We start from the raw sequence: 6,000 nt of genomic DNA on the forward strand, positions 1-6,000 counted from the left end.
AGGTCTCTGACATGAGGGGGACTAGGAGAGGGGGGGAAAAAAAAGGAGAGATGTGAATCTAAGAGAGGGAATGGGGGGAGGATGTCTGGGCAAGGCAGAGAAACAGAATGTGGACTAGGAATGATCAGCTCTGCCAAAAAAATAAATACACAATCACATCAAAACCTTGTGGTGCTTGTGGCAGTGTTCTGTCTTGGTCATCTCCAGCCTCAGCTCCCACTTCAGGTTTTGATTAAATGCTTAGAAGAAATACTGTGAGAATAAGGGAGAATCAGAATTAATTTTTATTCATACTGTCGTAGAATCGTAGAATAACCTCAGTTGGAAGGGACCTACAAGGATCATCCCTTTCCCTTTCCCTTTCCCTTTCCCTTTCCCTTTCCCTTTCCCTTTCCCTTTCCCTTTCCCTTTCCCCTTTCCTTTCCCTTAATTCTCAGGGAGACTATTGAATATTATGCTTCACTTAACTCAGCTGCCATTCCCTAAAGGGATCCAAACATCATAATTTGACTAAATGTCCTCTGATCCAATCTTCACACTGTGATTTTCACTGGAATATTGTTGCTTTGGTGCACAGTAGAGGAGATCATTCAGCAAGGCCACAGCATGAGGAGTTAGCAGACTAACTCTTAGGAATATGGAATATTCCTAAGGGAAACTGATGCAAATTGTCTGGTGAGGTTTCACACATGGAAAAACAATAGTGTGAGATGCCATAAATTGTTCATTTTGATTTAAAAATGCATCAGAAAATATCTTCTCTGAGGGTGGCAGAGCACTGCAAGAGGTTGCCAGGAACCTTGTGGAGGTGTTCAAGACCAGGGTGGATGGGATTTTGAGACATATGGTCCAGTGGAAGCTCTCCCTGTCCACAGCAGAAAGGTTGAAACTTCATGACCTCTAAAGTCACTTCCAACCCAAACCATTCTATGATTCTGTGTTGGCATTTCCAATTTTAATGATGTTACGGAATATACCACTGCTGTATTTCTACTCTTTTTTCCCCCAGTTTGAAATAAAACCAAGTCCTGATACCAGAAAATAAACTCAGAGGACAAGAAATTCACATTTATGTTGCTCATCTGTCTTTCAGCAATGGCACAGTTTTTTCAGTCTAGAATCCAGGTTTTTTGAATCTCTTTACTCTCTATTCCAAATGATGAGATGGGACAGAATTTCCTTGCCTTATCAGTAGGGTTGTATGATGCTTCAGTTTTATATTTGAAAACAGGTTAAGGCACAGATTTATGCAATAGTAGGAGCCTTAGTATTCAAATTGACCTAGTCTCCTGCTACACTTAAGGGAAAGTGAGCAGTACTTTGGCTGAATAACCCATAGTAAAATAAATATTATCCAGCTTCAGAAGTTCAAATTGAATACCTGTAACCTAGAGCAGGCTGCTTTTATAATCACCAGGAATCTGACCAATAGAGTTGACAGAATTTACTGTGTGATACATCCCAGAAGATCTGGGTGTCTACTTTAGGATGACCTAAACCACAGCTGAAATTTACTGCTGTCATTTGTGGCCTCAAATTACAAAATCAGCATCTATAAAAATTTGTCTCCATATTAGACTAAGGATTTATTGTAATATTCTGAATTCTATCCTATTAAAAAAAAAAATAGGGGATTATGAAAGTTTTAATCTTCATTAAATACTGGGAAGACTGAGATTGCAATTGAAATGAGACAATAGACCTCTAAGTATCTGAAATTAGATAAGGTGGCTCTCACTAAGCACTTAAGAAATTTTGATTCCATTGTTCCAAATCCTTAAAACTGATAAAAATTTTATATATGTATATAAAAATATACACCTGCCCTCACTAACATATATGTATGCATTCTGGCTGGAGAAAAGGTTTTAAAAAGCAATCGTCTGACAGAGGTTCTTCCAATGAAATTTTATGTCCAGTTTTTTAAAGAGAAAGATATAAATATTTTAGACAAACATTTGAAGACTAATTCAAACAGAATAAGAACCCTTATGTTTTAACCATCAATGTGTTACAGCCTTTATTAAGCAAGAGTATCCAGAGTACAAATAATGGATCTTCTTTGCATTTCATTTAACAAATATATTGATTGAAGTCCCCTTTCAAACCTCAGCAGACGGGATGCTTTAGGGGTAATTTTTTCAAAGGAAGTTTGCATGGGGATTTAACCAGCCAACTTCCCTTGATGTTAGCAGGAACTATGTGACTAAACCGATACATAACTTTGAAAAGACACCCCTAAACACCTTATGTTGAATCACTGGAAGTCTTTGAACTCAGCAGGATCATTGCCTGGATAAGAAGTGGTTGTTCAGATTCAACATATGAATCAGTTATAATAAACAGTGCTATAAATGGGACAAAGATCACATTTGTCCAAAGAGAAAGGGAAGGTTGGGGTAACATAGAACTAGTTGATTTGTCATTAAACATTTTCTTCCTTCTGATTCCATCTTGCACAACACTTCTGGGAAACCACTTCATCCTCTATAATGAGGTAGCTTCATTTAAACAACTCTAATTTTCTTCAATAACAGCTGCCAATAAGGTAATCCTTAGTGGATTTTCCTGTAGTACATTTTAAAACAAGCTTAGCTTGTTCTAAGTCATTCATAGGCAGAAAGATGACAACCAATCTGAAACTAGGGCCAAGACCTACAACCAAAAGAAGATTTTGTCTGGACACTGGTCATTTCTGCTCACTGTGTAATTACATCACAATTGTGCTCCAGATTTTTTTATCATGTTGATTAGGTTGAGTTAAAAATCAGTTGGAATCACTTCTTATTCTTCATATGCTGTCTCTTTTCTGCTGTTCTCTGCAGGAATTCTGTGTTCCCTCCATCGCCTTGGGAGAACAAATAGAGGGCTCATGGATGGCTTTTATAGGTTGTGCTAAGCAGGAACCTACAGCAAAGGTCAAATTCACTCTAAATTATTTCAGACCATTATGTTATTCCCTGACTAAGCCTTTCTTTGTACTTTGTAGATTCTTCAAAGGCAAGTGCTTTGAACTATTGAATTTGAGAATTTTGATTTGACTTAGTTTATGCTTCAGATATGAATACACATATACTTTAAGGAGGAAAGAAAAAAGCTTCCTACAAAATACATAAATTGAAATAAAAGAAAAAATATATCACTGCTATAGGAAATATTAGTCTGGCAGCGTTATTTTGATAGAAATATTTTCCCCCCAAATACTCTGTCATTAGATACGATTAAGGTAATCTTCCTAAAATTAGACAAACAGACAGAGATGTACCATTGTTATCTCCTGCAGCTGTCTGCCTACCAGATTTGTGACATTTTAGGGGTATCTTTTCAAAGCAGCATACAGAGTTTTAGCTGCATGACTCTCAGAAACATCAACAGAAGCTGATCGATTAAATCCCACACTTGCCTTCGCTTTGAAAAATTTTCCCCTAAGCATCCTGTCTGTTGGGCTTTGGAAAAGTACTTCACTATTTCCATGCAGAGAAATGCAGAAAATATTCAATCTATATTAAAAGCTAAATTAAATCAAAATAGAATAAGACTAAAAATATATAAAATAAAATAAAGATCAGCATTTCTACTAGTTCTCTGCTCTCTTGATTGCTGCTCTGGTACTATGAATGCATTCCAAGCTTTGTTACATCCATCAGGGATGGTACAGATGGACATTTTGCCTGTCCAACCTGACTCAACCGCTTGAAGATTCATCAGAGAGAATCTGTTGGCAATTGCAAATGGATCTAATCCAGAGCCGGCAGATTTTGTTTCTCTAGAGGAAAGCAGGACTGTAAAGGGCAGACTAGACTGGCAAAAATATTTACTTTTATATTTCATCACTTCAAATTTATAATGGGACAAAATGCCTTTAAAACTTCACCTTTTTAATAGGATACTAACAGAGATTTTCAATGCAATTCATTTGCTGGCAAGCAAGACTCTTGAGAGTGGGAAGCATTTTGAGCTTAAAAAAAAAAAAAAAAAGAAGAAAAGAAAAGAAAAGAAAAAGCAATCAGCAGGGTGACATATACTTTATTAGTCCTCTTCAAAATCACTTCCTTCCCTTTCTCCCTTTTATATTTCTTGTCTTTCTATGTGCTCTCCTTGTTACATTACATCCCTCATTTTAGGCATTTTAATCCCTCCAAAGGGATGCATCCCAGTGGCACAGGCAGTTGTAAGGCACAATTCTCAGCTTCACCATGGCTCTTTTACAGTGCTGCGGCAGCGAAAAGCAGCCTTATAGCCCATGGAACTGGCCACCGTGGAATATCCTCCCTGCTATGCAAAAAACGGGGTTTCAGAAAGCAAGTAAAGTCAGCACATTGGATATATAATGGCTTCTGCTACATTTCCCAGTGTAAAAGACCCCCACGCCTGGGGTGAGCACTGGGAATGAAGAATGGGAAGATTTCATGGAGCTTTATCACGGCCTTGAGAGAAAAATTCCACAAAATTCAATCGAGCTAGCTCTAAAGGGTACCTTTTTGCCTCTGAATAAGCTGTGGTGCAGTGAGGACAATCAATCATTTATTACCTCTTGTAGAAATGTGGGGAAGTTCTCACAGGTTTTCCTGGGGCAATTGTAAATATATGGAACTTAACTACTTCACACCTGAGGAATTGTCAAACATAAATATTCTCCTGTCTTCTCATAATAGGTAGCTGGAAGATGTTTACTTGTTTAGAGGTGGAAGTCTTGTTGAATGGTCAATACAATCTTTCTAGATCTGATAGGGATTTATAACTTGCCTTCTCCTTTTCTTGTGGGCCCTGTTTGGCCAGTTGTTACTAACACTGGAGTCAGCCAGAACAATTTTCTTCCCATATTTCATGTGTTTACAGTGCAGTTTCCACCAAAGATTTCATATCAATGAATGATGGTCTGTGCCCACTGCTGACCCACTTGGAACAGAAACACTCCCCCCTGTGCCAAGTCCTCTCATGGGTACAGAGAGCCTGATACAAAAGCCCTGTGCTGGAGGCTTTGCTCAAGCCAAGAAATCTGCAAATGCTTTTCCATAGGTGTTTTGGGGAGTTGACACAGAATAACTTACAAAATCTGCAGGTCCCCATCCTTTTGAGTCAAGAATTAATGCTGCTCCACCTGCCCTAACTATACACGACAAAAATACCACTAAATTGTGTTTTGTATCTATGTATTCCCCAAAATTCCCTTAAAAGCAACAATGCCAAATAAATTTTAAAAATCATCTCTTCTGTTCTTCATCCAACATGAGTACTTTTGTTGGTACTCTCATGAAATGCACTTCTTCATCACTCCCCTCAGGGAAGGTTATCAGCAATCCTTTGTAGAGAGGACAATATGAAACCATACAGGGAAGAGCACAATCAGGATAACCTTTCTGCCCATTTTGCTTTCCACTGATGCCCTTGTTCAGACGATGAGTAAACCCTCAGCCAAACCCCTCCATTTGGGCATATGAGATAATCCTGATGCAAATGGCCACAGCCACATAAAGCACACCATGGAGCTCTCAACAGCAAGCACACTTCACTGCATGATGTCCGTAGTTTCTGTGTACATCATTTATTCCTCTCAAAACAGAACAAAACAAAGAAGCAAACAAACAAAAAAAAAAAAAAAAAAAAAAAGCGAAAACCAAACGAAACCTAACAAAAGTCCCCCAAAACCCAAACAAAACAAAACCACCCAAAAAAACCAAAACCAACCAAACAAAAAAACCCAAAAAAAACCCAAAACCAACAAAACAAAAAAAGAAAACAAACAAACAAACAAAAAAACCCAAAACTAAAAGAACCCCAAAAACCAAACAAACAGAGAAAACCCTACCCTGGAAACATAACTATAGTGCAATTTCTCAGGAACAGCTCTGTGATAAAGATTTGGAGCGAGTCCTTAGTATACACATGAATCCAAGTAGCTTTCTCAGCCACAAAACAGGAACTTCAAGCTCATCTGGCTCAGTGCTCAGCACCAGCCACAAGATGTTGCATTTTCTCAAGCCGCATCAATTTCAATTG

The sequence above is a fragment of the Lichenostomus cassidix genome, chromosome Z, assembly GCF_008360975.1.
Source record: "Lichenostomus cassidix isolate B80296 chromosome Z, HeHo_3.0, whole genome shotgun sequence".
Lineage (NCBI taxonomy): Eukaryota > Metazoa > Chordata > Aves > Passeriformes > Meliphagidae > Lichenostomus > Lichenostomus cassidix.